The following is an 11,638-nucleotide window of genomic DNA, read 5'->3' on the forward strand; positions in this document are numbered from 1 at the left end:
AGACAATTCTGCTTCTGTTATAAGTGTCTGGACTGGTCTCACTTGGTGAAGGAGTGTAAAAAATTAAAATGGCTAGTTGTATCTTAATTATTGTAGTTGTCGTTATGGGTCCTTCAATTGCCCTGAACTGACCTTTAGTTGTCTATCATAGAAGAATTTAGATAAGGAACTCTCTTAGAGCTGTCCAAATATTGTTCTTGCCAATTTTAAATATGATGCAAAGAGAAAATTTTGATCGTGCAAGTGCCACTACCTGGAGAGGTTATTTGGACTGGGGATACTGATGTCCCTGATGCTTTGTTTTATTTTCTTTCTGCTGATGTAGCTGACTGTACTTATTTAAGAGCAATATGAAACGCCGTTTTACCAAAAAAAAAAAAGCATTTGCACGCCCTAAACTCCGTCCGAGTCTGGATTTGATATTCCTATTATCTTGGAAGCTTGACCAAACATGGTACAATATTGGAATGCAATTCGGCAAGATTGCATGTGGCAGGGCTGGGATATGCAAGACATGGCAAGGTTCAAGCCAAATCAACTCGACTGGTCTAATAAGCTAGGCTTAACTCGTTCCTGTCATGAGGCAGTACAATTTAATTTCTTTGGCTTTCGGTGTTAATAAACTTTTTCTACGTTGACTCGTCCTCTACTTCTTGACATTTGGAGGATTATTTTTGGCTTGTTTAGCTTCTAGGTTACACTTATTTATCATGAATGTAATGCAACAACAGATTAGATGGCCTTCTATATCACCAACGTGGATCGCACTAATGGAACTCTGTCACGATTACTATGTAAAGGCTCGGGAGCATTTTGTTTTCTGATTTGCAATGGATGCTTTATTCTTGCCCATTATAACCCCAAAAGAAAAATCTATTCCAACTCAAATTAATTTATATTGTTCTATTTTTTGCTTAATGCCAATTTTATTAAGGACGATACTATATAAGTTTCCTCATAATAAGTAGTTGCGAAGGGGTTTGCCTACCACCTGTAATTCAAATTTTAAGGTGATATTCTACTAGATGTGAATTCAAGTGGAACCAAAATTTTCTCCTGCTTTATACTCCAAATCCTAGAAAGATAAATTAACATGCTATGGTTGCAAGAAGGTGGCTTATATGTTGTTTGCGCAAATTATATATATATATATATATATATATATATAATGACATAACAACTGTTCTAATGAATTATTTAGTACTATAATGATCTGATATAATGTATATTACAGCTCTTGTTTAACTTATAAATTTATAGTAATAAAATATTATCAAAAATTAAATTTTTTAATTTCTCTTCAAAAGTGATTGTACATTTGGAAAATAATGTTTTTCTCATCCAGAAAATGGTGAATGGAAAAATGTCCTCAAAAAATAGTTATAATATTCATTGTAATAGTGATTAAAGCTTGAAAAATTACATTTTGAGATAAAAAAGGCTATTATATATAATCATGACAATAGTTAGTAACATTTTCAATCGATTCCATTATAATGGAGTCATGCTATCATTGAAACCTTTGAATTATTTTTGCATATAAAATGAAATTCATACCGGCCTTAATACCCTCAGGTTGCATATAACTTTCCCTCGTAGAATATTGTCCAACCATTTCATTCTTTTTTTATGGAATTTTGCACATCCTTAGTAGGGTGCAAAAGCAAATGTTGTACATGGATGGTATTGATTTGCTCAAGGAAAGAGCAAATTGCGAATAGTCAACTTCTGTATAGATTTTTGTATAATATGATTAGATTTGATAATTACTCTAACTTCGCAGTTTTCAGTTTCGCTTATGACAGAATTGTCTACTTCTCTACAATTTCAATATGGAGTGAATTTGCTTGGCATATAGAAGTGTATGGATTCTAATATTGGTACATTATTTACATATTATAAAAATACATATTTGCCCCTTCCAACATTTTGCCTCTTGGTTGATTTCACGTATAATTTTGAATGTTCTAGCAAGAGCGTAGATTAAAAATTCAACAAGTAGAAAGTGATGCTTACATATCTTAGCGTTACTTATTGCTACGTGGCAAGATAAATTTACGGACGCAGACTGTCATCCAAGTAATGCTGAAATGCTGATCAAAGATAGTGATTGTTATGTCGACAATATTAATTACTATATTTTGTTGTATCCATACTTTGTAGTGTAATGCGTCATGCCAAGCCCCCCTTTGACTTATGAAGTATAAAAAAATAACCCCTGGCTTTAATCTAAAAGCATCAAGTAGAGACCATGATATGGCATACTGTGGTAAGACATAATTTCAATTTCATTGACCATAAATTGACACCAGGTTGCAACAAATATTTGCCGCCTTACAAAATTTTGGCTGCAGTTGCCGTGGAGTTTCAATTGGCAGAAGTCCACAAAGGTTCAAGCCAAATGGCATCCCTTTAGCGCGCCATTACATTTATTATTATTATTATTTGGGTAGGATAGGTTTTTCACTAACCAAGGAGCCAACAAACATGTACTAAAAGGCTAGATTCTCTATAATTGCAATAAATTATGTCCAAGTCCATTGAGTTAGACCTCAACTAGAGTTTGATGGCCTCATTCACTGTTTCATCAAAGTAGCTAAAAGAAAATGATAGCTATAGTTCTTGGTTGCATGAGCGGCTTAGGCACTTCAGCTTCAATACTATAGACAAGGAGATATTGCCTTAAAAAAAAAAGGGTATTATCCAGAAGGAGTCTTCTTGTTGGGCCGCACACTGTCACGACGCTTAACCCTTATAATATCATCTCTAATGTCACAGTCTTCGTCACCTTGATGTGCTGTGGCCTTTTGGAAGTGAAACTGTGAAAGAGAAGAGCTTAATAAATTACTTTAGCTTACTTCATAGAAGATGGCGTGGCCAACATGGTACCCACAAAAATAAAGGGTTGGTGCAGGGATTGCCCATTTTTCTGATATCCAGAGGAGCTGCGAACGAACGTTGCCTTTTTAAGAATGCTGCTAGTGTGGGCCCTCACTTCCAAGCCAGCAGCCCCCACGGCTCAAACCTATATCTTCCGTCCCATTGGCTATAGATCCTCCCCCTTCTCTCTCTCTCTCTCTCTCTCTCTCTTTGTTTATTTATGGGGTTAGTTGGTTTACTACAGCAATAATAATGATAGCTACCAGCAAATTGAGGCTGTTTCCATTCGAATCCCCTCACCAAAACCTGGCAAGTTGCACACACTGTCCGTGACAAACAAAGAGAGAGAGAGAGAGAGAGTTGGACAATTATAAGAGTAAGGTTTTAGTAACCCTACAATCCCCTAAGTAGCAGCTTGCATCAAAACTGTAATTGATTGACATTATATTAGCCATATTCTTAGAAAAATTGCTTCATAATAAAAATAATGGCATGTTTGTCCAAACAATAGATACAAAGATTATTGCCTTAGTTATATATTCTTTCAAACAAAAATGTTATTTTATTAAAAGATAAGGTGATCAATTATTTGAATTTTCATTGTATAATGTAGGAGCCTCCTTGCGATCATGGTGGTGGTTGTTTTAATATTGTAAATGATCTTTATCTATACTGCCATACAAAGGGATGCACCTTCACACTCGACTTCCCTTCAAATGATATTTTTCACTGTTTTTTTTTTTAGCGATGGAGAAATGCTTTGAGCTATTCTTTCCGTTCAAGATCTGACGTTCTCGTCAGGCTAAGCGTTCAAATCTATTTAAACCTAATTACAAATACCACGATCGGCCTGTGGTCAGCTCCAATGAATCCGTACTGCAGTGTTTCTTAATCCACATAGGTAATGGGTCGGATCCGCTCAGATACAATTTGTAACAATACAGGATCTTATCCAAAATAACTAGCGGAAAGGTATTATTTGAATTTCTTGATTCTATATAAGTATTTAAAATCCATCCAGCGAATAATCGACGTGGGACTTTTCCACACAATTCTGCTACCAAACGGATAAGATGATTTATGCTTTATTGTTGGAATAAATATGATGAACAAGCTTGTGCATCCGCACGCAACGAGTTGGGGCGCAGGACCCGAGGGGAGGGCGTGAGCCCAAATCATTATTACGGGACTCACCTCGCCAAGGACAAAGGACGAGGGAGTGCGAGCCGAGGGAGGGGGGCAGCGCTAAGAATAACAAAATGGGAGGAGGTCAGAAGGGCACCAATTGCGAGTGGTTGCTTAAACTTGTCTCTTTCCAACCGCTGAACACTGAATGTGCGTGGACCATCGAGTGCTCCTACCTCCTGTTCGACACGCTTACATGTCCTCGACGAATCATTAGCTATTCCTTTAAATAAGCCAATGTGTGGTACTGGTGCTTTATGTTTTCTAGCTAACATGCTTTAATTTATATTGATTTTGACTATAGGTGGTAAAATACATAGAATCTATACAATTTTTTAATGTATTTGTTGGAGATAGCATCCGAAACCGTGAACGGTTTATACGGTACAAAGATTTGTGAGATCAAGTGAGTGAGTGATCTACTTGGCTGGCTGTTTAATCGGGCCTTGCTGATGACTGGATAATTGGGTTGATGATAATATGAGTTGAGTCGATATTTCTTCTCTCTTCTTTTCTATTTTTTTATATGGTGGAAACTTAAATCTATTATAAAAGTTCTCTTAAAAATTTATTTAAAAAATACCATGCAGTACAATTTTTGATATATTTGTATGGCATGCAGGAAGAGATTCGCGTGAAATATGAAAACAATCAGACTGCTACAAAGTCAGCATTTCAAGCGGAAAAAATAATTTATATTATCTGAGTTGAGCCATGCTCGCCAAATGAATCAACTAGGTAGGGTCATTTTGGCATAATTATGTGGCTTTGGACTGTTCTACCATAATTACAAAATATATTTTTCAAAGTAAAAAAAAAAAGGGAAGTACCTATCTGACTATTTTTAGATCATCTCTATTACTGATTAATTATTACCGTGGGACAAATCCTCGCTCCTAAGACTGATGGTTACCAACTTGTTGTCTTGAATGGTAAGTCACGACTAGCTTTTATTTTCGTTCCCCATGAGAGGTGGAAGTGGCATGCTAGACTTCCAAAATTCTGCTTGAGCTTCTTCGCAATCTAGGAATTACAAAGGTCGAGTTTCAAAATATGGGAGATAAAGATGCTCCCTTACATGATTAGAGAGGTTCCATGAGAAACACAAAAAGATTGTGCTCCCACCATCAATCTCAAATTTAATAAAAAAGAAAAAGGAAGAATCGATAACTTGCTTCAATACCCTAGAGAAAGCATGGCCTCCAAGGGAGATACTGGTTTATGAGGAAGAATTTTCCCTTTGTATTAGGACAATGTAGCAAGACAATGACCTATATCACACTAGATGTACTAAAGATTAGCTTGATGTGCTTAAATCTTAATACAATTGATATGTTGTTTAATTAGTCCTAATTAAGAAATAAGAGCAGATATGCTCCACCATTAGAATCAATTACCAAGACAATGCCCACTTCTTTGCAAGCTGTGAATGATTCTATATAAAGTATTTTAACGAAATCACGGGTATAATCTCTGGGGAGCTCATCCGTGACCGCCAACGATCCTAGATCTTGACCCTCCTCCCAAACATGTAGATTGGTGATGATTTTTTTAAAAAAAAATAACACCAACATAATAGGAGTAGTTGGGCTGCCTTAGCCTCTCAGAGTCTTGAAGAAGCATTGCATATTTATTAAGAAAAGATTCACTCTAGTGTGCGATGTGGATGAGTAGTTCCGAGATGCAAAGTGCCTGAATACCACCTACCTAGTTATGTAGAGAAGTATTCAGACGAGAGAGTAATATTATGGGAATGCATTCCTGGCTTGAGATGGACATATTGAGAGTCAACTTTCTGCATGTAGTCCACGGATTCGAACCAATAGATGCTCCCATTGTAGGCCATGGTTTTCGTCCGCAAGCATCTCTTTAATAATAATCCTTAGTTGATGCTAATAGAAGTGGCTACTTTAACGTAATGGAAATTAAGAATGCAGTGCGCCATGACGGCATGATCTGCAGGGTGTTTAGGTGGACTACGACTGTTAGTGACATACAAATGTCATCTGAAAATTTTGGCTTTTGATGCATTTTATTCTTAGTTCAAGTTTATGAGGTACCATACAATGCACGGAACTGATTTGTTTTCTCTCTTTGGATCGAGAGTGCTTGTCTTCATCAATTGATCAATCAAATCACTAGATTACCAAAAGCTTGCAAGTCCAAACCTCCTTCTTGTCTTGTTTTCAGGGAAAGATTAATCATTGATTCTTATCATATCATAATTATGACCAATTTAAACATTGAAGTCAACATGTGATTTAGTTACATATAGTGTAGCTTTCATTACGCACTTACAGTCCCCTTAATTATTGTTTAATTCATGTCCCACTATAAATGGATAATTTGTAGAAGAACTCAAATGTAAGTAGAAGTCCAATTATACAACTTGCAAATAACGGTACTCAAAAGGTGAGGACAAGAAGAAACTGGTAGAGATGACTCGGTTTTGAATGGAACTTCAAGTCCTAGCTTCAGGTCATGTTCCGTTCTGATTTGCTATTTTATATGTGTCTGTATTTGTTGAGAGCTTTCTCATAATGAGTACCAAACCCCTAAATTTCCCAACCACATCTTATACTATGAACAGATTGATCACATCCGAGGCATTAGTTTAATCACTTCTACGTGGGATTTTTATAAAGTTACACCAGTCCACCCGCCCAGCTGGCAATGGGTAGGAGAGGGAAGCTTCACCATTGCCGTAGAGGTATCTCGCCACCTGTTGCCTTTGTGGAACATCTAGGACAGCACAGGCAGATGAGCGGCAGAGTTCGGATTGTTTTGAGATCTATGCAGTAGGTGATCTAATAGTGGACGGACACGAACAAAGGTGGCGTTAGAAACTTTCTGATTAAACAAAATAATAATCACGCAAAAAAATTCTAAACTAATTTTTATTTTTTAAAATTTTTAATTTGGCATAATCAGATCATCGAACCTTGCAGAATGGTTCGGATTGTATCGTTCGCGATGGCAACTATTAGATGGCACATTGCATAGGTCGTCTTGAAGCGCCCATAGGTGAACCATTCTTTCGCACAAAAGATACAATCTGAACCCTTGCAGGAAGCCCCACATAATGGTCTTGCTTCTCCTTCCAAACTCTTTTCTTTCTTTTCTCTGACAACACAACCATTTTTTGCAACACAGATAATTATCTTCAGCCAGAATAGGACACTTACTACGAACATCAACATACCACATAGCCTGCCAAGAACTTGTTTGAACTTTGAAATTTGACTTTCAGCCATATGCAACTTAATCAAACTTTCGGTGTCCAAGTTTGGCAGAGCATGTCTGTCTTCTTTACAGTTTGAGCCTGGTTTGAAATTATACTTCAGAATTGAGCCTGCGCCTTTCTAGTAGTTCCAATTGATTTCTTCAAAAATGAATGTTTAATCATTTACACACTGCTTACACCGGCTGAATCATTTTCAACATCCAAGGGAAAGTATTTAAGTAGTCATATGTAAAATTATCCCCTTTCCATCCTTAACCTGTCATTTAACAGCCCATTTGGTATGATCAAACCATTATAAGCTAGTTTCCAATCAAAATTCCAGTCCTGTGATTTTGAATGACATAGTTATGAGAACTGTGAAAAATTAAGTCTGAATTAAAGAGAAAAGGAGGACAAAATCACCGACCTGTCGTGTCTGGCAAGAAAAACCAAGTTTACACCTGTTCCAGGAATGTTCATATTACTAACGCATAGGTTATCCATGCTGTGATCTGATCCTCCAGCTTTTGCCATTTATATTTACTCCATCAACAATGACTTACTTCCTGAGGCTGTCAACTGGCTCAAGTTGGTAAAATCACTGGGTGTTGATACCAGTGGCATGAGTACAAATCCTGCCCTCACCAGGCTTTAGATTAGCTTCCACCATCCTAGTTCTCCACACACACAAACCAACAAAAAGAAAAAGAAAAAGAAAAAGAAAAAGAAAAGTTTTACTTCCTACAGGTTCAGAATTAACTGTGAACAACAGATCATCTGGTCTCCAGACAAATATTACTAAAGCTGCATTCCTATAATCCATACTTAACAGCACTGTTGCAGCAATCAAGACATTAATATGTATCACAAGCTATAAGTGACAGAGGCCTCTTATCAACAAACATGACATAATAAGGTTAACTTGGTTCTCTGAAAGGACACAACAAATGGAGCTATGCATATAGCACAAAATAATGAGAATCTGTCACATTGCACGAGCAAAAGTCCACTTGGAAATTTAGTTATCATTTCCTCTGAGAGCAGGAAATTGATCTCGCACCAGGATCAGCATCCAACATAGCAAGATTCCAAATCTTCAACTGGTTTGACACAGTGGATGAAGATAAGGTCAATGCATTGAAGACTCCCACCAGAAAACTTGACCGCCTACAATACATGGAATGCAAGAAAGCATCAGCTTGCAAAGAAGTTTAACCATGAAATACATGTCATCATGTTGAATGCATTCTCAGGCACAATTTTTGATTCAATGTTCATTCTCATACTACATGCAGGTTGATTTTGTACTTTGCCAACCCTTCAAGAAAAGATTTTGTACTTTGACACAATGAAATTGACATTTTGATACATTTCATATGAGGAGGCATCAGAAACACTGATTCTGAAGTGTTTAGCATGCAACGCCAACGAACAAGGGCAGAAAGAGCTTTCCTAGGAAGGGCATATCCAACAGATACACTGAGTGCATTGATAACCAATCCTTTTGTCTAAGTTAGCATGTTCCCCAGATGAAATAGGTACGTTAATGGAGTATAACTCCACATGTAGATTATCAAAAAATAAAGATGACTTCTATCTACAAAATTGTGTAAATGAAAACACCTCTACTAATATTGCAACCACAGTTTCAAATCTCTATCGAAGCTCCAAAACTACAAAACCAGTATACTTTTTTTTTTTTTGCTACAACGGATAACTCATACATGTCTAGCGTGAATGCATTCAAAAAAGTCAAAAAGTAAAAAGTTTCGGAACACTCTATGCAACTCCCTCTTACCAGTCTAGAGAACTCTTCCAGAGTGATTTGCCGCATACGAGGCTATTCAATCTGCAGCTCCATTGGCCTTCCTGTAGACATGCTTAGCCTAGAAGGCAACGTTTCCACCTACCATGGCCCGCTCCGCCCTAGGAACAGAAATATCAAAGAGCTAGCACCTACCAGCTGCAACCACTATAGAGTCTGGACCTCTGATCACAAAGCCCGCACCACCCTTTCTACCACCATCCAGCACACATCCATTGAAGTTGACTTTAAGAAAACTCGAAAGTGGGGCTTACAGGTGATAAACACCGTCTGTGATGCTACAAGAGCAGATGTAAAGCGACCGGTATACTTTTCACTTTCACTTAGCATCAACTCAGCCAACCTATGGGGCCACATGGGAGAGTGGGCATCCAAAGAAAATTTATGTTACTATATCACTGTAACAACCCAGAACTTCATTCAAAAAGGCCAGCCGGAAGATATTATTTGGCTTCCTTGATCCTGTATAAATACCCAAGATCTACCCAATGAATAATTGATATAGGACTAAACATATGCCCACGCGGGTCCTCACAATCATTGTCTGCTCATTCTTTCATTTCAAATAGTAATAAATTATAAACTTGTATTTTTACAGGTGTTGAGAAAGTTGGCAGTTTTTGAGTTTATCAATGCAAGAAATTCAAGAGACTTCGTATTTCAAGGTCCAAGAGATTTAGGGGGAGATGTTTAGAAGGATGAGGAAAAATTTTTAAAGTAAATTTGGTTTAAATACTAAATTTGTAAATTTTGAGCATGAAGCTGTGAAATTTGAACTCGAGTCTCCTTTGCATTGTATCCAATTTCAAGAATCAAGAATTTATGCATAGTCTTGCATAGACGCAAATATGAAAAATAGTTCAGATATGTGTCCAAATGTCCAACTTAGCAATAGGAAGAAAAAGAGAATATGAGGATATGTAGAAAAATAATTTTTAACTAATGTGTATTGTATAAAAGAACTGATGTGATATTTTGTTAAGGTCTTCCAATATGCATTCCCAATTAGCTTAAAAATTTTATAAAAATAATATTCTACAAAGTTATCTTGATACATCCGTCATTGACCAATCTTTGAATAGAATAAATTAGTATAGTGGGTTGAGTTCATTTTTGAAGTCTTGACTCTCTACCACTTTTCAGAAGCTACAATTAAAAAAAAAATGACAAGTATCCACGTGTCTACCATATATCTGATTTGGATATGTATCAAATACAAATTCTAAGACCTGAATGCAAGTCATCTCTATGCACTAATCTTAGAAATATATTGTGAAATAGTAAAAAAAAACCATAGTTTTATTACTTAATAATTACTAGGGAAGGGACATTCCCTATTTCCTGAACAAGTCATACAAGTGTATTCTAAAATGATGCCTCATATATAAATGTTTTCCATTTTGTTAGGATTTTCTTTCTTTTACTTCTCTTTTTTTTTTTCTCGTATTTGCAGTTGGGGTTTTTGGAGTGGGGTGAAGGTCGTCTTGAATCTAAACTGTTCAAACAGCTGAAATTGCCAGAAGCAAGGCTCAATTTAGATGGCTGAAAACAAAACTGAATTTGAGTTTTTTTAACCTTGTAGAAAACATACAACCCTTGCATGGTTTGGTTTCATCCAATAGGTCATGCATCTTGCCACTTGGTGTCAAACTTGACACAAATCAAGAAAATGGAGTAGAAGCTCTTCATCTGAATGGCTTTGTAACCTAGTCAATCATTCATGGGCATTTTCACTTTTTTTTTTCCTTTAGACAAGAAAATTATGAATACATGAATTTTACCAAAATATATTGGTGGTACTGAAAATAAGTCATTTATAATGAAGACAGGTACCTTTATCCATATAAATTCAGAATGAAAAAACTGATTGGTGTTAATAGTTCCAACATTTCTAAGCTTAGGATTGATCTTATAAAAATGTCGTTTGCCCTCATGATTATGTCAAACTAAATCAGACTTGAGAAGAGTTTTAAAAATAAATTTCAGGAAACAACCAACTAAAGAATTTAGAATTATCTCCAAACAACTAAAGGGGTTTAAACAAATCGATTCTTTAAACACCGGTAAAACACATGAAAACACATGAAAATTTAATCCGAGCTTAACGCAAACACCTGCAATCGATTCTTCATCAATATTCTTTTCAAAAAAAAAAAAAACTTCATCCAATATGAGAAAGGGCTGTAAATTTCAAAAAACCCTAATCAAGCACCTGCGACATCCACGCCGCCTCCGCCTCTCTCCATTCGCGTCGTCCTGCACGTAGAAGGAAATCTCCAATTCTTCATACAGATTGCTAGAAGTTTGGAAGAAGAGGTGGAGTGGATGAATGGTCCGAGATCATGGAAGATCGATTGAGACCGAGAAAAACTGGAACACCAGAAAAAGACTCGGCGAATTCCACCGCCCATCTCGGAGCCAGACCCTTGCCCTTCTCCATGGCTGCTTCTGCGAGAAACGAGGCAAGATGGACCGCTCTCCACGGGCCCTGTGCGTTGCTTTGGACCTATCTATTTGCAGCCCAA

At 36.8% G+C, this 11,638-nt stretch overlaps 1 long non-coding RNA gene across 1 annotated transcript; it reads right to left on the reverse strand.

Annotated features, from left to right (window-relative positions):
- Window positions 1–8,002: 8,002 nt before the first annotated feature.
- LOC103712808 lies at window positions 8,003–11,638 on the reverse strand. The gene is made up of 2 exons (XR_604996.4): window positions 11,326–11,638; window positions 8,003–8,455 (listed from the first exon to the last, which is right to left on the reverse strand). It is a non-coding gene; the product is annotated as an uncharacterized LOC103712808 (long non-coding RNA).

Source organism: Phoenix dactylifera, chromosome 4, assembly GCF_009389715.1.
Source record: "Phoenix dactylifera cultivar Barhee BC4 chromosome 4, palm_55x_up_171113_PBpolish2nd_filt_p, whole genome shotgun sequence".
NCBI lineage: Eukaryota > Viridiplantae > Streptophyta > Magnoliopsida > Arecales > Arecaceae > Phoenix > Phoenix dactylifera.